Source organism: Bombus affinis, chromosome 5 (assembly GCF_024516045.1).
Source record: "Bombus affinis isolate iyBomAffi1 chromosome 5, iyBomAffi1.2, whole genome shotgun sequence".
Classification (NCBI taxonomy): Eukaryota; Metazoa; Arthropoda; class Insecta; order Hymenoptera; family Apidae; genus Bombus; species Bombus affinis.
The window spans coordinates 2007454-2033309 of record NC_066348.1 but is presented as its reverse complement, the minus strand read 5'-3'; the positions used below and the strand labels follow the sequence as shown (position 1 = coordinate 2033309).

The 25856-nt window shown below is 40.3% G+C and overlaps 1 protein-coding gene and 1 long non-coding RNA gene across 7 annotated transcripts in view; one reads left to right on the top strand and one right to left on the bottom strand.

Annotated features, from left to right (window-relative positions):
- The window catches only part of LOC126916137 (hormone receptor 4), a 156136-nt gene that overhangs the window by 33741 nt on the left and 96539 nt on the right, over positions 1–25856 (top strand). The gene's annotated exons all lie outside the window — the stretch shown is intronic.
- On the bottom strand, positions 4055–5208 carry LOC126916175 (uncharacterized). The gene is made up of 2 exons (XR_007710469.1): positions 4742–5208; positions 4055–4276 (listed from the first exon to the last, which is right to left on the bottom strand). It is a non-coding gene; the product is annotated as an uncharacterized LOC126916175 (long non-coding RNA).

Genomic DNA, 25856 nt, shown 5'->3' with positions numbered 1-25856 from the left:
AAAAATCATTACCTGCCAGTTCTCATTTCAGGATCATATTAATACAAAGAAGTTTTTATAAACATAACGTCAAATATGATCTTTACCTTCAGTAGGGAATTCTTGTTAAATCAAAATACAAGTAATGTATTTGGATAAAATTAGGTATTAGTAATAGCAAATATAAAGTGGATAATAGTTTATTATCGATTCACCAAGTCAATTTATACAATTTATAGAATAATGCGGTCAACTCTGCGATTCTTTCAGGTGTACACAATGGTGGACGGAATTATTTAGTAGCTTATCGTCTGTCAACTATGACCACGGTCCGATACCGATTCCTCAAACATTTGCGTGTAATCGTATCGATCTTCTATTTGCTTTGCCGGATAAACGTAATCTGACTATGAATATGTGTAACTATGCTCGTCGATGGCTTTAGGAGGAACTTCGAAATTCACCGACCGATCCAAGTAAACTATTATGTTCGGCGTTCGGCGGACCGCAGGAAGTTGTAATTCCCGTGGAATATTGACGATGAAGGATCTTGATTTACCACTGCTGCTAACTTGTGAAAGATCTAATTGCGTTATGCTTTAAGATTATTATAATATCTGTCAATCAATTGGTGTTGTAGTAACTTATAATAAAAATATTAGAACAATTATTTCAGATTTCAAGTACCACCAACCTTAATATTATGTTAACTTCAAGCTAGAATCAATAAAATGAAATCTTTTTACATCGCAAATTTTACTCCTCTCGATACGTCAATCAACATTTAATAATATGTTGCGAACAACCAACGAATTCCAGAATTACAAATAACACGGAAAATAGCATTCCCGACACAAGTTACATTACCGTCTAACACCATTGCATTAAAACGTTCGAATAACAAGCCGATGCAAAAATAATGTTCATTATCAAAGCGCTTCTGTGCTTGAAACGTTCTTCGAATTGCCACTGGGAAATGGAAACAGTGGTCATGATAGAGGAAGTTTGTAATTACAAAGAATCTAACTTCAGAAGACAACGTGACTGGCGTGTAGCAAACAAATGGAAAGGAAGCGAAAGAAAGATTGTACGATACGGTCATTCACAATGTTACTGGGTTAATGGCGACGACAAATGAGAGCTTTGTCGATAGGTGTACGTGATGTCATACGTGTAACTGCTTAAATATGTTCAGTTCTATTTCCATTCATACGCCCAGCTGATATTACTGATAATATTCGATCGTTTCTGATTTCTTTTTGACCCACTATACTATTTTCTTTCTGTTTTTTTTTTTTTAATAGACACATGGATTTTGAATCTAATTCTCGCAATGTTGAAATATCACAATGTATAACGATAGCAATTAACTTTTTTGATTCTTCGTTCCTTTTCTTATTTCGGTTGTTTCGTAGAGGTAACGTATCTTATTTAGCATATAATAGGAAATGAATTTCTAGGTTTTTTAATTGATTGAGTGTTTGGAAGTTGAATTTTGAATAAGGCAACAACAACAACAAGTGAATCTTTTTTAAGGCTAGTAATTTAAAATTTAATAAAATAAAATTATCCTTTTCTTTTTTTTTTTTAAGAGAAATCGTAAAATATCGTAACATTTTATAATATGAAAACGATAATCATCCGACTGTGAAATTAAAAGTTCTTCTTTTTTCCTCGAACGATGAAACAAAAGTTATTTTCTTATGTATAATATTAAAAAGTAACAAGGAAGAATTAAAATATTAAATCGATTTTTTCACGTTTAAACTTTCATAAATTTTTTCTCGCATTCATGTTTAATTCATGTTTTCATTAATTCAAATGAGCGTAATGCCAGGACAAAGAGAAATAATTCTCAAACTGCTAGAAAGCTCTCTAATGCAGTAATAATTTCGTATTTTGAAGAGTTTATATTGACATGCCTGATAACTAAAAACAGTATTAAAGCAATTTCAATAATTTTAATAAAACCTTTTTTCTTTCTTTAATCAAGTTTGTTTAACTTTAAAACACAGAGTATTATGATAAACAAATAATTTTTCAAAAGGGAAGTTTTTATTCTCTGACTGAGCAAAATCCGTTTAAGACTTCTAATAATGTGCAAAATATTTTTTGTCTTTTGAGTTTTTGATAATAAAAGTAGGTAAAACGAATAGGTAATATACCAAATTCATCACAAATAATAAACTTAAACAAATAATACACCGAAGTAACAATGATCGTTAAACGACTATCTACATTAATATCACAATTACTTTATACAGAACTCCAGTAGAGGCAACGTATGCCCCAATATTCAAGTGTCTTGGCACTCGTAAATCAAGGAACGTCGCACAAGTACACCACATGTACGATTACACTCGATGTAAGAGTACATACATTTGGTGTGTCTGCAATCATATATCCCGGCCCACCGACATCGGTCGTAATGTCTCATCAATGTTGCACGGGCAGCCAGTCTGCTACGTGTTCCTCGTTCTCCTTGGTATAAGGATCGAGCGTTCCCGCAAGAAGTTACTACGTTTCGCCATAGTACAAAAATCGTTTCCAGAATAATCGATCGAATATTTCAAACTTTTTCGACAACCTCCTGTTAACCTCTTACCTTACAACGCTGACAATGAGCCATATTTGTGACACAGATTATACATAGTTGCAATTTAACAAAGATAGGTTATATCCATGACATAGTTTAGTTTGAATTTTAACTTGAGTTTCGGTGCTTTATACTGAAGTTAAATACTGTAAAATAAAAATTTGTTGCGCGAGGTTAATTACAAATTTCCTATTATCATTAGGACGCGACTAATTTTTTGTATTATATGTATTATATTATGTATTATGTTACATATTTACATATATCATGCTATAAAAATTAATCTAATATAAATTCATTTAATGATGTACATTATATTTTCCTAAGTTTTCCGATAATTGGAGATACTGAAATATCGGAATCCCTGAAATTCTCTGTTGGGTTGCGGTAATTAAGTAAAAATTCAGGATACATGTGGTCTGTATCGAAGAATAAACCTAAAATTAAGTACTTGGTAAAGGAATCATAATTCATAACGTTACGGTTCAAGATAACTATGGAAATACTAAACTAGAATTTTTATGAACAGTAGTTTACAGTAGAATAGTTTAGTAAAACGGAGTAGGTCTACCGCGTAAATTGCAGCGTGCATCGAACAGAATTCCGACTCGATGGGATCAATTTTGGTGGCCAGTGAATCATCGCGGCCGATTGGCAGTGTGTCAAAAGTTTGCATAATCAGTACCGAGAATAAATGAACGACACGCGGCTAGATAAGCGCCGGGACGCGGAAACGCGTTTACATGAAATTAGTAGCGCGCCTGCTAAACATACCGTTAGCTTTTTAAATAAATATTATCATTATCAAAATGCGTTCAAGATGAATCGTGGCAAATCTTGGTTGTGAATAAATCGAAACAGGCGTGTTGTCTCATATGAAACGAGATAATTTTCATGATAGCAATTCGGAACAGATAGGAAAATTTTATTTATTTAAAAGGAGAAGTTCCAAGAAGAAAATGAAAGAAAAATACAAAACACAAGCTACGAGTGGTTACACAATGATCAATAATATTCAAAAGATAGAAATAACGAATATTGCTTATATAATATATTGCCTAAATAACGAATAATCTACTTAGTGATTATATTTTAAGGAATCGTAAATAACAAACGTTAAATCGTACTTGTCTTCTGAACGCAAACACTAAATGGAGAAAGGGCGACGCCGTTTCAAAACGGGACCGTCCAAATCAAGCATAAATTTTAGCTCGTCAATTAATGAAAGTTAACACGAAGCAAAGAAAGGATAGAGAGGAGTAGTGCACAAGCACTCCATGCATCCCTTTTCTGGTCTTTCTGAATGTTTGTTCATTTTTTCCGCTCAGTGCTTGCTCCCTGTGTCTCCCTTCTCCGACCTCTAGCCCCTCTATCCCTTCTACCGTAACCTCCCGCTCCTTCCTTGGGCCGGAGTAAGGACGGGCATTGACCTCCACGCGGTGTATGGAGCGCTGCACCGAAATACATCGTTGTTGCTCGCACATGCGTCGCCTCTCTCGACTTCTCGCTCTATCTCTGTCTCTCTTTCTCACTCGTTTTACTCTGTCGCTCACAGCCATGTATATAGTGTATAGTGTGTATATGGTACACCGTCTCTCTCGCGTTTCTTCTTTCTACCACCCCGTGCTTCGTCTCCCTTTTGCTCTCTCTAGGGATACATGGAAAAACCACGAAGGGCGTGAACACTCCAAAACCGGATTCCTAATAATAATAATAATAATAATAATAATAATAACAATAATAATAGTGAGGTGTCTGGGTCCTTCGTAAGCGGAGTCGGTGTACACTTGTTTAACCATTCCGGCTATGACTATTTTTAGCGCCCACAAACATTTCGGCCAGTGAAAATATAAAACGGAACGTGAATACTTCTCTCCTCAGCGGACAAGGATCGTCGCGAAAGGTTTCTCGTAATAGCGGTCAGGGTGACTCGAGTTTCGCGCCATGTAAACACGTTGCCAGCGTGAAAATGACCGGAACGCTTGTGACACGATGACGTTTCACGTTCACTTTGTGCCTGTCAGTTACGAAACACGCGGTAGTCTTCGTTCCTGGGAAGCAAGGAACACGACATTTCGGACCTACGCCAACAAAACGCAACGTGTCTACGGTACAAACGGTAAAAAAAAAATAAAAAAGAAAAATGATAGGTGGCTCTTAACTTACGTAGACAGAAATATTTCACTTGGTCAGGTTTGGTGCACTCGTTAAAAGAGCGTTACGAGTTCGGCAGCTACTGGAGCGGGTGGGTACAACAATCGTTGCATTATGGACGCCGCGACTACCGAAAGGCCGGGTTCAACGGCCTTTCGATGCACTCCGAAACTCCTTTCCTTCCGCTCCTTCGCCCTCCTTCTACGATCGATAAAGCCTGACCGTGAAAACGCGACGAATGTGCACGACGACGCGACGTCCAGTCGATTCTCAGACCCCCCTCTTCCTACACCGCCCTTCCTCGTTCTCGTTCCCACTTGCGCACGCCACGTTTCTAACCTTCTTGTTCACTCGTTCTCTCTTTAACCTCCTCGTTTTCCGTCTATCTGTCACTATTTTACTCGCACGTGCGCCGTACGCCGGCTTTCGCCGACAACTGACAGCCGTTCGGCCATCTCCGGTGATTCTCGTCGCTTTTTGGCTGTGCAGGCGGCGTAACGTCGCTGCAACGTGGTTTCGCGAGTGTCAATTGAATTTTTTTCTTGATTATCACTTTCCAACGAAAATTACCGTTGCTATTGGATAGCCAAATTGATTCTTGAATATTATCAATCGACGTGAATCAAGGGAAAGAAACAGGCGATTGAACCAGCCAATTCGTGTATATATAGGGAGTGTGTTGACGGACGCGGCAGGCAACGAGATGGACTGGGACAGGTCAAGGACCTGGACTGTAACGATACAAGAGCAAATCTTACACTCTAATGAATTGTAGACAGGAATGGCATTTCATCGTGTCATTGACGTTTGCTCAAAAGGGTTGTTTTTTACACGAATCTATAATGACACTGTCGAGATATGCCAAAAAGTAGACGTACAGTGAAAAGTTACATTGCTAAGCTGCTATTGTATAATTCTCAATAATTGTATGTATAATCCTGAAGCACAGGTATTTTATATTAAGTAACAATAAAAAGGAATGAATTACCCGATCCCCCCCCCCCCCCGCCCCCTATCAGTGTTATCGTGTGTCCAATAAAAATAATTTATTGCGTTATCGATCATGTATCATCGTCAAGCATCTCTTGTCAACCTGAACGCATACCACGTAATATTCGTTAGTTCGTCGTGCGACACGCATTAAGTTTTAAACGGTCATCATATATTTGATAGAAAATGAATTAACCAAGTCCGTTATCTTTTGTTTTGCATTTGATTGTTCCATATTTGATACTATTATATATTATATACCAGATCTTACCAGTTAATACAAGAATCGTTTCCGTGTCAGGTTAGGGCAGCACAATTCGAATAATGCTTATAATTGCCCGATTGTGTAGCCGCTTGACTCCAATAATTTTTGCCAGAGCTAAAAGGGGAAGTCCGTTTGAGGGGGTTTTATACAATACATAGTGGCTCTTTATCAGCCTGCCACGATCTTCAGAAGTATGTATTTCGTAACCACTAATATAATTATTGTTCTCTACACATCCGCGATGCAATCAATGCAATCAATGTGATCAATGCATCACAAAATCTAGCGATTTTCTCGCATCACATGCTTTTTTGCGCATTTTAAATATGCGTAGTACGTTACCGTATTGCGAATTGGTTTATTCCGTCGTGCGTCAGTTTTTTCATGTAAATATATCCTTCTTACTCGGCTACTTTTTGTGTTTGCTGTGTAGAAAGCTTCATTGAGGCAGTTTGACCAAGGTTTTTAATAAAATTTTGCAAACAATTTGACAATATCACACCAAAATTCTGAAACTACGATACCGACAATGCGAGATAAACCAGGGAGGCTGTCTCAGGGTGAGCCGATTGTCGGTTTTTTGGCGAGATCAAAGGTGTCTCGCAGTTCCAGCTATATACAGACAGTGCAATGCATGCCTCCCAAGGCAGCATCGCGGTTCTACCTTGAATTCTCTGTACATAGCTTGGAATATATCTCCACGCTGAGGAAATAATGTACAACCTTCTACAGATGTTTTAATAAGTACCGATTTGCCGTACGTATTTATAAATTAATTTAATTTCGTCGTCCGTAATAGTCATATATCACAACGAAATCTATTCAAAAGCTCGTTAACTGCGCCCGAAACCGATGACGCCATTTGACAGACTTGGGATTCCAAATAGTTTTTATCGAGCGAAAACAAACTCTGATCATCTCACAGCAAGATGACGTGTGTACCTCATAGTATTTTCACCTAAAAATGATATCATCCCTGAAACCCGAAAAAGCTGTGGTCGTCCCAAAGGCCGAAAATGGTCCACTAGTAACTAAGAAAAGTCTGGTATAGAAACATATGGACAACAGATAATGTTTACGACTTGCATCGTGATGCACACGTGTGCACGTGTTGCGTGTCTTATCGCCATTTGAGAATTCGTTACGAATATTGTACTTGCCAGTCCATCGTTTCTTCCATGCACTCTATGGCCTACACCACACTACGCAGTCTAGGCTAGATTCTTGCGTAGAGCAAAGCGAGAGAACCGCGCCACGAACCGTGACTGCAACAGAGATAGCTAACATTGAAGCAGTGGGGAGGGAGAGAGATTCAGCTCCATCTGGTGGAGGTGCATGGCGATATTGGCTCACCGTGTATACGTACACGGAGCGACATGGGTGTGTGCCCATGTGCACACGAGTCCGTATGTCGGTGTACGTGCGTTCCACAGCGTAGACGGGTCGTTGACCCCATGGCGTACTCTGCGCTACACGTATTCCAAACTATACAAAACACAACGTGTCTCGGTAACGCTTTACAGACCGTTTCGAATTTAATCTGACGCTAGTGCGGTGTGCATGCGCAATCGCGTGGTCGCCACGGAGAAGCACGCTTGTCTAGCGGTGTCTAAGGGAAGAGGAGAGAGAGATAGGACTGAGAGAAAGAAGGGAAAAAAGAAGAGAGATTTAAGACGCGAGGGGCGAGAGAGACGATCGATCGGTTACAAAGCGACCGTAAGATAGTGGGATTGGCTCTTGACTCTCGGGTACGGAATGGTTCCAAGTCGTATCTCACGCAGGCCAATTCGTGGATTCGTTCGCCGGTTTCCCGATCGGAGAATAGACATTAACTATTTACCCTTTACATGCTGCGCGGTACTGATTAGCGAGAGGATGCGGTCATAGTGGGGTGACGAATATCGACGTCTTATTGCAATTGTGTTATATATAAGACACTAACTAGTTTCAATTCCTCTTTGTTGTTTGGCAATTGATAACAGTAACGAGAAATTCGTTTACAAAGGACATAATGAATCCAATGATAAGTAAAAAAGATAAGAAATAAGTCGAATCTGATGTCGTAAGTGTTTTAAAACAATTGCATACATCAGTATAGCGCGGAATTGGAAAGAAGATTGGCGTAAGGAATGCGGTTCTGATTGGTTATTTTGTACGGATCCAACACAGTAGGCAAAGATAATCACGCCTATTGGCTGAAAGTGTTACGTATATAAATAAAACAAAATAGCAACGCGCGACGGCGAACGATACAGAAAAGTATACCTCTCTTGCTCTTAATCATCTTTCCAACTCTGCACTTTTAACTGGATATATACTGTTACTAAATAGAATAATTAATTTTTGTTGTCTTGTTAGTCAGTTAATACGTTCAAATATGTACCTATTTAGAATTTATGAGTATTTGCCACCTAATAAATACTTAATAGATAAAAGTGTTCAGAATGGAATGAAAAACATGAAGATATGCTGATTTCCAGTTAATTTTGACATTTAGTAGCCACAAGTTCGTTGGAGATATGGGAAATAGATTAGAGAAACGATAAATGAGAGAGAGATGCTAATTTAACACTAGTGAAATGCGAAATAATCGACACCGAAGTAAATGAAATATTCCGGTACGTATTGTTTCAGCGTATTTTATGCAATGACAAATATTGTTACACAGAAGGGTGATAGTTGAATGTTTACGAGTTCAACATTTGTATGTGAAACAGGTACTTAAAAAATTTGAGTAATGTTTGAGGCAACAATTTACAAAGTCTTTTCATTAAAAATATTTCTTTCCATAAGGTATATTTTTGTTTTAAATTATCTAAGCTTCTCCTAACCTGTCTTTTTTTCATTAAATCGTGATGAAATGTATACGTAGATGCGGAAATGAGAGCATTTAGGTACTAATCAGTCGCACGTGACTTTCTCTGGCTCGCGCACGACAGTTTCATACGGCAGAGGCCACTGACGCTCGCTTTCTATAATTAATCCTAAAACCGTTCGAACTACGAGACACGCGTGTCAGTTTCTTATCTCGAACTTGATTAAGCGACACAAACGTTACGTTTTCGTCACCCCTTTCGACGTGTCGTTCTTTCGTGAACATGTAAATCCGTGTTTGACCGATATTCGATTAAACCATCGTTCCTTTTTAATCCTTTAATTGATAAAGGTGGCTATTGTCAAGTGAATGATATACATGATTTTCAAACGATGTACATACACGAGTTTCCGATCAAACATAATTTTATACATTACGAAGATATAATAATCATATGTTTTATATTAAATTCTACATTATAATGTGCGTGTGGTTGCCTTTAAAATAATTCCCTTTTCCTTAATTTTTATAGTCACTTTTAGGAAAATTCATCAAACAATATCAAACAGCGAAATTAAAATATCGAGGACTAAACTCACTATGAAACAAAAGTTCTGTGATAAAATAATACTCAACCACATAACAACAACATAATGAGACAATAAAGCGTTTCAAAAATACAGTACACAGCAATAACAATAAAGAGACAACCGACATAACGACCAAGTTAAATTTACGAAGAAGGATCGAAGACGAGGCGAATTCGTTTCACCCACACTGTCTCGGATATTATCCGTGCAAAAATAGAGTTCTAATTCCGCGCAAAGTCACGAGTCATTAGTAACGGGACAATGCCGGGAAGTGTAAAAATTCGTGTGACCGTGGAACCAGAAATTCCTTGAGACACCGTTATTAATAGAACCCGTCGACGCGCCAAAACCACGCTGGAGAAGAGATAAGTCCTGTCGCGTTGGATGAAAGCAGCTGCATTTCAATTTTCACCGTGACATCGGCCTCGACTCGATAACGAGTCATGTATGCCGGGCAAACTGATGTTGAAGACAGATGTAACCATCGTGCTTTAATGCTAGGTTTATCGTGCTTTTCACCGATGGGCAAACTTTCTCTTGTTTTTTGTACAAAGTAGAGTTTTCGTGAGATTATTGTGAGATTTCCGTACAATTAATTTGCGTATCGACAACGAGCAGAAACTGAGAAACATCATAACATCTGATCGATATGAAAAAAATGATTATCAAAAACGATTTATCCCCTTATCGCTGCAGGTACGCAATCGAGTCGGCGTTTTACTGCAACGAAGCGGGAATACCTTGAAATTGGTATCTTTTGTTTTTCTGTCTTGACACTTTGTTTTTTAGAAATTCGATAATATTGACGACGATCGTTACGAGAAGTTCTTGGAATTTAATTTTTTATGGCGTGTATAAATTTAACAAACGAATGAAAAAATATTAGAAAATTAGATTCATAAAAAATTTTTTAAATGCATTCAATGATTTGACTTTTAAATATTTTTGAGTATTTAATAAACAACTTTCAGAGCCATCATGCAAATTAATTACGGAATTTACCCCTACTTACACTTGCACACTCACATAAAATTGGCCGGCTATTAACTTTATTGCAATTTTCATTATTCAATATTTTGGCTATATTTTAATAAATTTATCAAAAATTGAAAAAAGAAAAATAATAGAAATTTTCTTATTATGACTTAATCTCGCGCGTTTGAATTGCTATCAAAGTAAAATGATTACGGTCACGGATGAAACAATTACTCTGAACCATTCTGTCGTTTACGAACGCAAGATAGTGTAAGAGCTATCGAGGAATACGTGTCAAAGGCCGGCCCTGACCGGTAGCACAGTGGCGTGCGGACAATCGTTGGCGTGCACATAGCAGAAATTGACGGTTAAGAAAGCCAGGCTAAATCATATCCTGTCATAATTGCTCGTAGTTTAACCTAATTCCTACCAGACGACCTACGCGACTACCTACCGACCGGCAGATTTCTCAACGAACTTCGAACCCTTCCTTTAACCCCTTCAACGTCGTCTATACGCTTGGCTAGTGGTCGTTTGAAATAGATGTGTTTATCGATTAGGATGCAAAACGCGAAGGCCTTTGAATGTTCCAAATTATATCTTATTGTTATAAATAAATATTGTTTTTAATTAAATTCATAAATAATTTCTGACGTTGATAAATTTGTAAGGTATTGAGATACTAAATTGCGCTTACTACTTTGGCTTTTTCTTTGTTCTAAAGCTGAAATGAACAATTTTTAGGATCAAGCTTCTTCTTTAACCATGTTTATTATTTTTGGTGTATTACTTTCAGGTAATTCTTTAGCTTGAAGAGTTGGAAGCGGTAAACTACATTCAAATTTTCGGAGTCCGGAGGTTAATTCGTCGACTTACGTTTGGTAAAATAACCTCGGGTCGTCTCGAATATAGGTTATGCTTTTAAGGGGTCTATTTTCGAATAAGCTCGTCATCGAGGCATATTTTGGAAGTACGAAAGACGAGTTGACCCTCGGCGTCTATCAAAACTTCCATACCCTTCTTCTTCTTTTTCCTCTTCTCCGGCGTGTTCTCGAGCGGTTCGAACGGAGAGTGACAATCGAACTGCGGAACAATGGCACTGATTAAAAAAAAAAAAAGAAGGAGGGTCTAGTCCTTGAATGCAGTTGGTCGCAGGGTAGGTTGTTAGGTTGCCAAGCGACAAACCGTACGTTGACCTACCCCATCGTTCGGGGCCGAGTGTAACGTGTACATCAGCCTGGCACACGTTGTCATGGATACTGCGTAGCCTCATAACTGGAAATCATCTTCTTCGATATGGAGATGGTCGACGAGTGTTTTTAACTGTTGGCAAAACGGAGAAGTATCAGCGTTTTTGAACGGAATCAGCCGTATAGTTTTCTAGGCGGCGCGTCTCCGTTACGCCAGCGTCGAGATGAGAAGCGATACTCTACGAGGATGAAGATTGGATTTTACGAGAAATAAGAGTGGCTTAGTTTCGTAGTTCGATTGATAAATTGGTACTGTGAGGATGCGAGGTCTGAGATGGACTAATTTGTAATTCTCAACACATATAAAGATCTTCACTTCTACCATTTCCTCATTGTTCCACTGTCAACGGCTACTCATTGAACATCGAAAAATCACGATACTATCTCGATACCAAATGAAAATGGGTAGCATGTCATCCGAGGTAAATCAGTCCTAAATTAATTACGCGTAAAGGGGAATTTTCCGGCAGATTTAATTTTCCTTAATTCAATCCCCTCGTCGAGAAACCGTTCATTGCCCGAGTTTTCGAACTCTTTTTCGACCTGAAATTATCCTCGTTGTAGGGGTAGCTCCATCCAGTCAAACACGTGAATATATGTAAGTCTGCTCGTATATTGTATAATGCGGCAGACTACCGGTCCGCCAGTCGTAAAACGGGTGCAGCGGCATTCCGCGTGCCGCTACTGTCGGCTGTTTTCGTTCTGGCATGAGGTGCCGCGGAACGAGAAGAAGGTGTCGGTCGTTTTGACATTGTCTGACCTACAGGTCAGAAGTCGCGCTCTGTTTTGCGAATTCGCCTATCATGTGAGTCGACTTATTCCCTCGTTTATTAGCAGATTGATACTTTTCCTTCCTCTTTCCTTCCATGAATGGTTTGCGAACGACTTGAGTCAGAAATACAGATGAGTTGATTTTTCGATACTTGGATATCGTAAAGAGAAACATTCAAAGAATATTATTTCCTCTAATTAACTCCTTCCAGATTAATCTTACAAACATGATTTTTAGGGATGGTAAATTCATGGATTATGTTTCATTTGCACTGTAATATAGCAACACGATCGTCTAATTGTACGAAACAATATTACAACATTATCACATGCTTTCACGATATATCGACTTGTTGCGTATTTCACATGCTGATTGCAATCTATGGAGAAGGAACGTCTGCAACCACCAAAGGACAGACGTTAATTGCGAATACTAATTTCTTTAGCGGCTTTTTGCCGCAACCTATTCCCTCGGTTTGAAATTCAATTTATTCACGATGATTTCTATCTATCGAGACAAAGAAACGCCTTCTCCCTCCAACATTTTAATCTTGTGTCCAAACCAAACGTTTAAAAAACGATTTATTATATTTGCCGCATCTTATTTGACATGGATTACACAATAATCCATTTTATATAGGTATGTATAATTCTGAAACGAATTTAATGTAGAATGTGCTTCATCGACAATGTGAATTTTCCTCAGAATTTATCATTTTTTTTTTCACAACCTATACTGAAATCCTATACTAGATCCGTGCATAAAAACAAAATTTAAAAAACGAACAATGCTGTTAATTGTAAATAATAAATCAGATGTAGTACAAAATACTTGTCGAATAACCTTGTCAACAAAATTCCTATATTGGCTTCCTTATACCGACTGCATTTCCCATATAGAAAACCTAAAAGTTAAAGAAGCCAATATATTTGAAAATAGCAAAAAGAAGGAACAAGACGCAGACGAAGAAGAAGCAAGCAAGTAACCAGTCGATAGCCTGCGCGATACGTTGCACCAGGAGACCGAAAGGCGTTTGGTAGTTGGAGTTGGTCGGGGTTCGTTGAACCCAGGAGCAATGGGGTCTTAAGGGAGGGCCGAAGTTCACGAAGCTTCTTGAGAGCATAGTCCCGATTCATTAACGGCGACCACGTTCATACGTGTCTCTGGCAGTAGCGCGGCACTGGTGGGCGGGGTGTGTACACGGCGTACCGTTTTGAGGGTCACGTTCACAGCGCAGCATCCCCCGTGACGGCGTCGCCGATTCGGTGGTTGCGCGAGGTCCGGGCCGTAAGGGGTGTGAGGGACTGGCGAACTTGCTGGCGCGATCCTCTAGGCCAGAGGGTTGGCGAGGTGGTCGGGAGAGACGAGCTGCCAGGCCAGAGGAGAACGAACTGCAAAAGCAACGGTTTGGCGACGGGCAGGGTGGAGGCGAAGGGGTGGAGATGCACAGCTGAGCCGCCGGTCGATGCAACTGCACGCGAACCCCTCCGATACACACACAAACACACAGAGCCGATTCGCTCTCGCATCCCCGTCTTTTGCTCTCTCACATTCTCTTCTCCTCTTCGTTCGATCCTCGAAACCCCCAACCTACGGCACCTCCTCTCTCTCCCCCTCTGCCTCTCTCTCTCGCTCCCTTCCTCCCTCTCTCGCGCGCGCGCGCGTTACCCCTCCATTCTCTCCGCCACCCTCGGTCAATGACCTCCGCGAGGTAACGCACCAACGATTCCCATTCTCTCGCGTCCTCTTTCTCTCTCCAGCCCTCGCTCCCTCTTTCTCGCTCCGCCTCCGAGCCATCCTCCCTCCCGGCTCCGCTCTTCGTTCTGTTCCTTTCGGCGCTCTGCAGTTTGTTTACATCGGTGCAGGACTTTTAATCGCGATCGATTCTTGCGTCCCGTCACTGGAATTCGCGTACGCAAATCACGAACCACGACAACGATCATGACGACGACGAGCACGATTGCCATCGCGATCTTCTTCGTTGACGTTGAATGACAAAGAGAGGGTGATACGACCCCGATTTGACTAATCATTACCAGTGCCACCTCACAGTCTCCGACTTCCAACCGTCGTGACGGCCACAGTAAGAGAATCGACGATCGCGTCGGCATTCTCGAGAAGGGGACGATGAAGGAACGGAAGCAGAACGAGGTTGGATCTACCGGCCGCCAGGGACAATGCGTTGCTCCTTAAAGTTTTAGTTCGGCAACCTGCGTCGTTGAAGTTCCGACAGAGAAGCTCGCACTGCATGCTGCACGTTGCATTTTGGATCCTTACGTCGTCGAGGTATGGTGAGAAGCTATTCCGATCGTAGGGATTAATTGCTTTTCCGTCAAGATATCGCGAAAAAGAACTAGTAGAGACGGCGCAATAGGGCTTGAATAGATAACGCTGCATGCGGCGCTGATGGCAAGCTGCTCTTCTCTCGATGATTTGTGTCAATAGGCATTGCAGTAGTTTATTAACCCTTTCGACTCTATGGACGTCTATGTACATTAAGTAAAATCTATTCTCTTGGTCTATGAAGGCGTACATATATGCGCTGGGAAAAATTCCATCACTGTGGTTTATATAATACTTGCCCGTGTTTAACGAAGTTTGTTCACTTATTCATGATTATTATTTCACTTCGGTAGAAACGTGCATCGTGGCTAAATCTTCTTTGTAATTAAAAAGTGAAATGTATTTTTATTAAGGCTTTCTGGATTTCTAGAATGAAGTGGCTTTTTTATATTATCCTTCATTTGCCAAGATACAAAAGATACGTATTTAGTTAATTACTTTGGAAAATATCTTTCGTGTACTTTTTCACGATATCTTTGGAAATAATAAGCTTTTAACTTGGAAAGGACAACTTCGTAAGAATATTAAAGTTTCATGTAAAAGGTGAAGTTTCTTTCCTTTTTGTTCGTTTAGCCTTTGTAAGTCTACGCTTTCACGTGTTGCCGTTTTGCATTTAGTGAAATTGAGTTGTTACGCAACTGAACTTGCTTGCTAAAGAAGCTATTAACGAAATGCAATTTTTGTTTAATTTTTATTATACATTCATCACCGTAAGTGATGTCTGTTTTCCATAATCATTGTCATTTGCAACGTCTCTTGTTTGTTGGCATTTAGAAAAGAAATCTCACAAAATTGACTTGAAATCTACTTGAATTTAAAAAATATGACCGTATTTGTGTAAGTTGAAGGGAAATTTTGAGTATCTTTCAAACTCGAAGATAATGCTAAAAACTGTTTCGCTATAAATAAAAACTTTTGTTTTATTATATAAGTTGTATATCAATGTGTTTCATAAAATTATTGTTTGACGAATTTCTTAAAAAATTGTTACAATCTGCGAATTGACATGTTTGATCATTTCTTTTTCAAAAGTAGGTAATGATTATTATCACTCGCAGTCCACTTTTTGAACGTTTCTTAATTGTAATATATTAGAAAACTTAAATGATTATTATCCTCGGTGGAATCGATCAATTTGACTTGCGTATGATTCATAGATACGTTTTCCAATCACTATGGCTCGCAATTCAATGATTTCTGAATAAAACAAACGAGAACTAACAAAGGAAATAGATCCAAAAGAATCCTCCCTATCGCGCGTTTTAAATTGTCGAAACAAAGGGGAAGGAAAAGGAAGACTTTCAAAAGCCGGTCAAAAATAACGGCGTCCGCAGGGTTACGGTCCCTAGTTAAAGATTCGAGTCTCCAGACCGACGTCAATTTCTCAAAAGTGTTTATTCGTTTCCCTGGTCGAAATTCAATAGCGGGTGATCAAAATCGCAAATACGGCTGTTCATCAAAACGCACAAGTCGGTGACGAACCATTTTCTTTCTCCATCCCCCTTTCTCGATGTCATTCGCGTTTCTCAGTTCCTTTTATGCGACTCTTTCCTCGACTGTGTTTCTCGAGATCGAAATACAGTGGCTAAGGGCGGTCGAGTCGACTACGTTAGAAAAGCTCGATTGATGCCAGGAAAGGTATCCCCGGAGGACATGTCGATTTCGATATCTTCCTTCGTGAGCTCTCCTTCGCCGCTAGTTTTCTCTTCTTTCTTTGCGTTCAACCATTTGCTCAAGCTGTGATCGAAACACCGATCCATTCCACACAATCCGCTATCTTCGATGAATTATTCGTTCGTCCGTAGGCGATGGTCATACGAGAAGGATTAACAAGATTCGTAAAAACGAAGGCATGTATTTGAAGGTCGAGGATGATTTTCTATGTGATAGGAAAAAGATGAGTAGAGATTGGATAAGAGAGCATGAATGAAATTTTGAATTATTCTCTATGCGTTTTAGCATAGTTTTAAGAAGTTATTAAATATATTAAATATATAAACTTGCAGGAAACAATGTCGACATTAGCAAAGATAATTTATATTTCTTTGTTTCGCTATAAAGAAACTGATAAAGTTGTGGAACAAGTTGTTAACATTCTTCGAGGACAGTTCATTATAGGATCGGGTCTTTAACCTGCATATCTTCTGTAATACTTGCGGCTAGGTCGCAATACCGACATGCTTTTGTCAACTGATAAGGTGAAGAGCTGTTGAATTGTTCGCCGACCAGATATTGATAACGAAACCAAGCAGCTACGCTCATAGGATTCTAATATCGCATGTAACTTAATACGAACAAGGAGGAAAGCCAGCAGAGAGTCACGAACACGTATCGCGGATAAAAGGTTTCAAGATGTTCCTGGAACAGCGGCTTTCGCAGATCTATATTACGATTAAGGTTACCGGAGCAAGATGTAATTCTCTGTAATTGAAAGTTCTTTCGATTATAAAAAGTAATAAGGTTTCTACAAATTTTTTTTACATTAAAACCAAGCAGATAGTATAATTATCTTGCGTTTCATACGATTTCTGACATGAATTTCTTAGAATATATTATAATCGATTTCCAAAATTTCCACGAAATTTCCTAAATCGAAATAAAGCAAGTCAACCATTTTCTCTTTCGTATAGCTTCTAACGCAAATCCATCTATTTTCCCCGCGAAGATTGTACGAGAATCTTTCACGAGGATGCTTTAAATCAACGACATCCGGTCAAATTACAACGATCGTCGATCCCTTAGCTTTCTTGGCATAACGTTATTCCTGCCACCCTTAATTACTTTCTATTCACTTATCCACAGAGCATAAAACAGCTTTATTTCCATAAAAAGTCATGAAACAAGATTTCACGGAGTTAGGAGCCGATAGGTGGGTCGTGTTTTTTTCCACCTGACAAAACGCCAAAATGCAAGGTTGTCGGATTTCTGTCGCAATTGCAAACCCGCTCTTTCTTTTTTTTTTTTTTTTTTCGTGAGTACAAGAAGACTTCGAAGACGAAACGCTTGAAAAACGCGGCTGCAGGCTGTATGCGAAACGCTCGAGAAAACTACGACGTAATACCTTTCGTAGTTAGAGAAAATCGTTGTTCTTCTCAATCCTGTACTTCCTTTCGATGGTCTTCCCTGTTGGATCATGTCGTATCCGCGAAAAATGACGGCATAACTTCTTAGTTACCGGATAGATCGTTTTTGTTTGGTTCCACGCCGACGATTGTGACTCGGAAAAATCAAACCGTTCTCCGTATTTCAACTTGTTTAAATCAAATTCGGAGGTTGGAAGAAGGAGTTTTATAGAGTATTTTGAGAACAATTTCTTTATTCAAAGGTCCCTTGTTTGGTGGCTACAGAGCTTTCTACGATTAATTTTAAGAAACGTTTCAGTTTCAGAACACGTCCGAACAAATCAGACGTATATAACAGTAGCAACGGAGAAAAATTCGTAAAACATAACACCTCTACGTACACGTATACTTTTACTCGACAAACCGATCCGTACGATGCTTTGTCTCGAACTTCTATCACAATAAAGAAACGAGTTCTTTATATCCATCGTTTCCAATCGTCAACTGTTCGCCATTGCTCGCGACTCCTAACGCGTAGAAAGCAGGAATCTATCTCAGCATCCCAACCTCTGAAGCCAAACTATCTATCGTACCCTGACCATCCGCAAGCTGTCCTCTTTTCTCTTCGAAAGAAAGCATCTTCCCACAACGAACAGCCAACCCATCTACCCCTCTATCTACTACTCTCTGTCTCAACTCCCTCCTTTCGACTCGTTGGCGAAATTCGTCGTCAGACGAGGTCGAAGAAGCAAGACGGAAGTGGTTAAGGAAGACGACATAAGCAAAGACGGTTTGCGAATAAAAAAAGAGAGAAAGCCCTCGAACTGGCCGTGGTAACCGGGCCCGGAGCAGGAGAACGGAGAAACAAGACTCAACGATGCGGAGGAGTGCATGATCCGCGGGATAGTTGAAGGGGTTGAAAGAGTAGTAGGACGAGAGGGGAGCAGGTAGGAGCTGGGGTTGGGTGAACGGTGTGCATTGAACCCAGACCGGTATCGAGCTGCCCACCCATCCACCCCTTTCTCTCTACCCCGGTATCCTCCCTCTCTCTCTTTCTCTTTCTCTCTCTCTCTCTCTCTCTCTATATATATATATATATATATATATATATATATATATATATATTTCTCCCACCCTCTTTTTTCTGTAGTCACACCTACACATCATCTAACTTGCACGTATATAACAACATCGAATCGGTGCGCCGCTGTTGCTGCTGGCAGCAGCAGCCGCTGCTGATGCTGTCGCTCACTGTATGTATGTCCCGGACCTGCCTCAACGCGAGTCGCATTGCGCAGCTGGGGAGTGTTTACTATTTTCGCGCGTGCGCAATACTGCGGCCACCCCCTGATTCATGCGTACGCGTGACAACGGGTCGGATGGAGGTGGAGGTCGAATGGAGATGGTGGATGTTGGTGGTGGGTCCGGGCCGGTGGCAGGGATGACGCATACGAGCGTACGCTCGCGGGCCAGTAGGTGGGGGCATGGGGAAGATATATAGGAGAAAACGGGGAAATGGTAGCGTGGTAGCGGGGTCATAGAGGAGAGGTGCAACCACCGTGTTCTCTCGAGGTGGGGACGGCCGAGTGAGTGGCCACGTGGTGGGGCCGGACGGTGCATTTGACGGCGAGGTGCATTCCAGGTGGGGAATTCCCCGGCGACGCTTTATGCCACGTAACCTACACCCTGCCTGCCTGTCTGCCTACCGTGAGTGCAACGGTGCAGCGGCGGGAGAGAAAGTGCAGCGGATGCGACGACACTGGACCCCCGCGAGGGTCGAACGATTAATGATCGTTCTTCTCCCCGCAACTTCTCTCTTCGATGTTCCTGCTGGTGACGTTGTCCTTCCTACTTCCACTTTCTGTTCCTACGTGGGATCACGAAGGATCGCTTTCTTTAGATAGGCCTGATGTCGACGATTTAGTGGTGGATTTGGATGAGATTAGGATACGTAATGTATGTAGCTTTAGGAATTAAGACTGTATCGGCACTATTCGCTTATGAATGTATTATTGCTGCAAGCATATCTGTGATAGTTTAGACGTTCTCTTGTCTTTCTCATCATTTTTTTGTTTGGAAGGTAAGAAAGAAGAATATTGTATGGTTTATGAACATTAGCAATGGAAATCACTAAGTATCTCGTTCCAACGAGTACTTCGGGAAGAACAAGTATGTTTCAAAGTACGTTCGAACACACGTAGATCGATACACATCAAAATCAAACTGACCTCAAACTAACGTGGTTTCTGGTGTTGGTATTTTGGGATTCGCCGATCCTGTATTTCCATTTCTCATTACTCAAACGTCGTACATCATAAATACACTAGAAATGAACGCGCCATGTATAAAGATATTCAATGTATGTAAAAATTAGTTCTACGATATAGAACTAAAATATAAAAAGTATCTGCTGGTATAGTAGCACAGGTAACGAAGGTATTAAAATGTAACTGGGTTAGTTTTTCCTCAGATGCATAGTTAACGAGTAAAAAGGCGAACGACATTTCATATGCCGGGGTTAAGAGTCTGAAGGATGTTGCCGGGGTTAACCGCGACCGTTCGGCCGTCTTCGAAGATATACGTCTTAACGTCTTTCCACACCGCCTAGCCTGGTCGAGCGAGCTTTACGGTCTTTAAGGTTTCCCGCGTTCAAGGTGAGAGAACTGGGCGTATCTTATCGCAGCCATGCATCGGCATAGTGCGCGGCTTGGTTGTTCGACGAGCCATGAAATTGTCGACGAAAGCACGATATGGTGTCGATCGACGTTCAACGGCTGCGTTTACGCGGCCGAATCGACTAATACAACTGGTACGACGGTGAAAGTGAACCGGGGGAAGGCGAAAACTGTGAAGGGAAACGAAGAACCGTTGTTGTACGTTCATTGACGCGTGAATATGTTTTGTACGAAAATGTAATGCCGGTATAGTCCTTATATTTCCTTGAAACATTATCTAATATTTCAAATGTTGAAAAAAAAAGGATTACGCTTCTTTCCCATACCAGAATTAAAAAAATTTCCTGATTTTTACATTACGGTATGCGAATGTACATTAGTATGTATAGTTGAACGCATCTGCAAACTCGTGCACTACGAGATTCGTCTTTGCGACATTTAACACTCCATCTAATCGTTTTGTAATTGTACTATTCGGGACAATTAAAGGATCGTTTGATGGAATGACTTTACCGACCAGTGAAGTGAACAACATCTACTTGGAAATTGCTTGAGTATAAATATACATATGTGTAGCTCAATAACTTCAAAGATGTATTATATGTATTAGGTATTTCTTGTAATATGGGTGATATCAGTTGTACCAGTATTTCGACATGTACATATTTACTATTGTACTACAGATAATTGTGACACTTTAAAAATTCCTTTATTTTATCATCCCAACTCCATCTTGAACTCTGTATTATCACAAAATTATTCTAATTCTTATCTATAAAAACACATGCAATGTAAATTGTATCACAAAGAATAAGAAGTTAGCTTCTCGAAAGAAATGCTACCGTAAAGCTCTATTTACAGATTTCTCTTCGAGAAAGACCACATCGAAATTCTGTCACGTAGATGCACGTACTTAACACCCTGTGATCAGTGGCTTTAACGCCGTCTGCCGTCAGGTGTGCACCAAGGCTATCATAAAAGGAACAACAGAGCGAACAACAGAAAACTTTTACCACGCTCGTCATGTTCATTCGACCCTTTGGACTATCATTCGCAATCCATGAAATCTGAAACTAAAGAAATTTCGATTCAATGTACGAATATGGTACAAATTTCCAGATCTAAAGTTTCGTGGCTGTTCAGAAAAAATTTCACGGTCAGTAATACGGATCGTTATTATTATACTTATTTATTTTTGAAAGCTATAGTTGGTCAAGTCACCCGAGTTGAATTAATTTGACTTGCAATTTGCATTTACACGAGTCAAAATGACTTGAGGCCATTTACATTCAAGTAGCCAGATTTCAAGCGAATATGTAGTGACATGTGTAATTAGCATATTACTCAAAGTTAATTCGAGTTAGGAAATCGATGTTAACAACCGGAGAACTTGAAACGCCATTGCTAGATATAGAAATTAACATAGAGGAAAAAAGAATCCGTAATAATTTTAATAGCTCAGCGAAACTGTACCATAATTTTGTAGAATTTATAATTCTTTTGAATCTAAATTGCAATTTCAATTTGAAACGTGTTTGCGCGACTTTTTCGTCTGGTAGATGGTGGATCGCGTGTTTCCGAGGCGGGCGTTAAAAACAAGCCAGCGTTACATAACCGCCGCGCTCGCCACGTAGTCCGACGACCTTCCTCTATGGAAAGGATGGATCTGAAATAGCAACGACCCGAATATGGGTCAGCATGCATTGTGGCGCGACCCTCTTCACGCAGAGCGCCGCTGCAGCGCGCACAAGCGGCTTTTACGCTCGCAAAAATAGACGCTTTGTCAGACTCTCTCTCTTTCTAGGCGGCTCGGCGCATCGCGCGACGATCGCGCGATTGTCTGAAATCGCGGCTCGTTACTCAAATGGCCTTTCTCGTTTCCCGACTGTGTCACGCAGTTTGTACACATTTTTCCACTGTCTTCGTTTCTCTTTCTTTCTTTTTTCTTTTCTCTTCTTGAGTTTCCCTTATAGGAATTGAACGGCAATACGCCCACCGTTAAAATTATATTTACTAAAAATTTATAAAATTTGCAGTTTTCTTGTAAGTTACCATTGTAAATTACCGTTACTACGATTTAAGTTCTTATTGCAAATTACATTTTACTACCAATTTTCAATCACGTAAATATTAGCTGCTCGGTAACAATTTACATTTTTATGAAGCATTATAATTAGGAACCCAATAAAGGCTTTTACTTGTGATATATGAATAATATATATAACGAATACTGAATGCCATTTCGTGTAAATACGTCTGTAACATTTTTCCAGTTATTACGTTAAATGGATCGAAAATCGATATGTCAGGAAATGATAAAACGAAGTGAAAATTGAAGCACTTGGCTCGCAAACAACGACAGATTCTCAGACTGCTATTTCTCGTTGCGTTCGTTTGACCAGAGGAAGCTTCTCATGTAGCAAATCGCTACATGAAAAATCATTTTCACGTACTAAAGACTTTTTAAAAGTCGTGACGTACCGAATGAAACGCGGGCAAGGAAGAAGAGGAAAGAGAAAGAAGGCAGAATGAAAGAGGATTGACATTGTAAAGAAATGAAAAGACGAGGCAACCGAAAATGCATCTCTGTGGAATGTATGCTCTGATCGAAGTAGGTCGCAAAATATTCTATTACTCGGTAGAGTTATTCGATTTCGATCCTCGCGTTTATCGCATATAACTATCTCGTTCGGCGTTATCAACGAAACAGCAATCGTACCGGAAAGCTCTTTGACAACTATGCTTTGTACCTTCCATATGTTTCGCGAGTTAAAAATTATACAACCAGAAAATATTTCAAACTTCCTGCCATCTAAACACTATGATTAGAAAAATTAGTAATATTATGTATGTTTTGATATTTAGATAATCTATAAATCTGTACGCTTTCAATTTCAATCAATCGTACTACCGAGATTAAGAATGCATGAAACAAAGGGATAAAAGAGATGATACATTTTCAGATTCTTTTTGATATTCAAAATATTGATGTAATATTGATAAAATATTGAAGTTAAATGTCCAAATTGATACGCAAAAGCAAAAAATAGTATGGAGTGATTTGTGTAATCTGTAATGGATTCACCTGTCTCTCGATCACCGAAATCAGTTAGATCGAAGAAGAAAACAGACGTTCGCCAAAAAGTTGCCAAATTTAATTGGTTTAACCTTAAGCCTGTAAATGTACTTGCCGTTCATAAATTATCAACGACATCCCGTTTTTATCCTGTGGAAAGTTCAAAGAGATACGTTTCGTCCTCGCTTCAACGAATCCACGACACACTTTTGCCATCCCAGAAAATTCTCTGTAGTCGTGAAAGAAATAAAGTCCTGGTATTCGAGGCGGAGATATAGGGACAGAAAGGATAAAGGGCAGGGAAGGGTAGTTGTATTCGAAGGAAGGACTCGCGTAGCGAAAGGACAGAGAAAGCGCAAAAGAAAGAGCTCCTCCAAGAGATTTTCGATAAAAGACTCGAACTCTGGGGGTGGGTAAGCGCGTCTATAGCCAGTTAGGGTAGGTCGCGGTCTATTTTTACGAGTGCTCGCCGTACTCTCGAGTTTTATCGATTCGAAATTCCACTGAACCGTACGTCACCGTTGATAAACAGGTTATTTATCGATGCGAAGATTATACTTCGCGTGAATCTCTTGATCCCTTACCGATCACTATCGCCGATTGAATTGAAATTTAATTTTGTACACGCTGCTACGTATAACGTTCAACGGAAAGGTGATAATATTTCAAAATTTGTTTCAATTTTCTTTTCTACCGCTTTCTTTCTTTTTCTTTTTTCTCGGGATAGAAAAAAGGAGTGTGAGAGCGGAGAATAATAATTTCTAACTATTTACCATCGCTAATCGTCAATTACTGATATTATTCTATTGTATTATAGAGCGCTCGTTGCTTTATTTAACATTTCGCAATTTCGAAACAGTATCTGTGATCTAAAATTTCTGTAAATTCTCTGTAAAATCTTTTTGTTTTTCGTTTACACGGATCGAACCGTCCGGTTCATTTCACTGGTGATTTCCCAGATAAAATCTCCGGTATATACGGATCGAATTTCCTAAAACCAGTAACTCGTCCTATCCACAGAGTTGTTTTAGAAGCGAATTTCGAATTACGAATTTCGTGCAGCGCGAACTTAGCGTCTGACATTCTTGTTGCCATTGTAAATGGTAAACCGAAGGCACTTAGGTTATACGGGATTCTCTTTTGACTCGCTCTAGAAAGTAAGCTAAAAGAACAGAGAGTGCAGAGAACACTCGGTTGAAAAACGGGGAGCGAAGGGCATACTCCGGAACAGTTTACGCGCGTACGGAGCATCGATGAACGTCAGTAAAGAAGAAAGAAAACGAGGCGGAAGAAGAGATTCATCGGATACATCCGTGGGTGAAGGGAAAGGGAGGGAAAACGTGTGGACGTGAACAGTGTGGAGGGCTGGTGGAGAAGCGGTGAGACACATGACGGAGGGGGAAAGAAGAAGAGAGTGAGAGTGAGTCAAACGGAAGAGAGAAAAGGGGCAAACAAGGTAGGAGGGATATTGGGGTAGGTCGGACTGTCGGACGAAAGTACCGAGAGAGCATTGCCTGATGGTCGTACGGGTGGGGAGTATGGGAGGAGGTTGGCGTGCAACGAGGTGGTGGAACAGGAGGTGGAACACGACAGAAACGGAGGAGAAGCAGTGTGAAGCGAAGAGAAGGAAAGAGGGAGGTAGTTGGCATTTCGAGGGAGTCGAAGGAGGATGGAGGAAGAGAGGTAGCATTGGGATACCTCGGCGGAGGGTTGGAGCTTGAGGGGAGTCAGCGTTCTTCAACCTTTGCCCCAGAATGCCCCTCATAATACTGATATGCAACGCTTCGAATCCGTTAATCGTGCATCGTTCGTAGTCTCGACGTGACCGTACACGAGATCCGAGCGAGTGGCCGCGGTGCCACTGTAATTTACTTCGTTCCACGAATATTTATGCCCCGAAACAAGCGGCAGTTAAATTCGCGATCAACTAACAACGACTTCCGCTCGCCGCTAGAGACTGATCCCCGAGGTCTCCAGGGTCCTCCGGAATGCTCGCCTCGTTGCGAGAGAACTGATTTAAGAGGCTGAACAGACTTGTTCGTTTGGGTGAGACCAACGATACTGTATCAGAGAGATATACATGCATACTTACATATGCATTTATAGATTATCTATGACACTTTGTAAAGAAAGTAACACACTTGTGATATTTTTCAACATATTGTAGAAATGTAACAGTTGTTTGCGCCTCTCTGAGGTTCGCTAAAAACAGACGGTTGGTGGATATTTCTAACAATAAACTATCGGATAGGCAATTAACGGATGATGTTCAGGGATCTTTCAAAAAACGTATCGCAGCCGTATCCAGGATGAA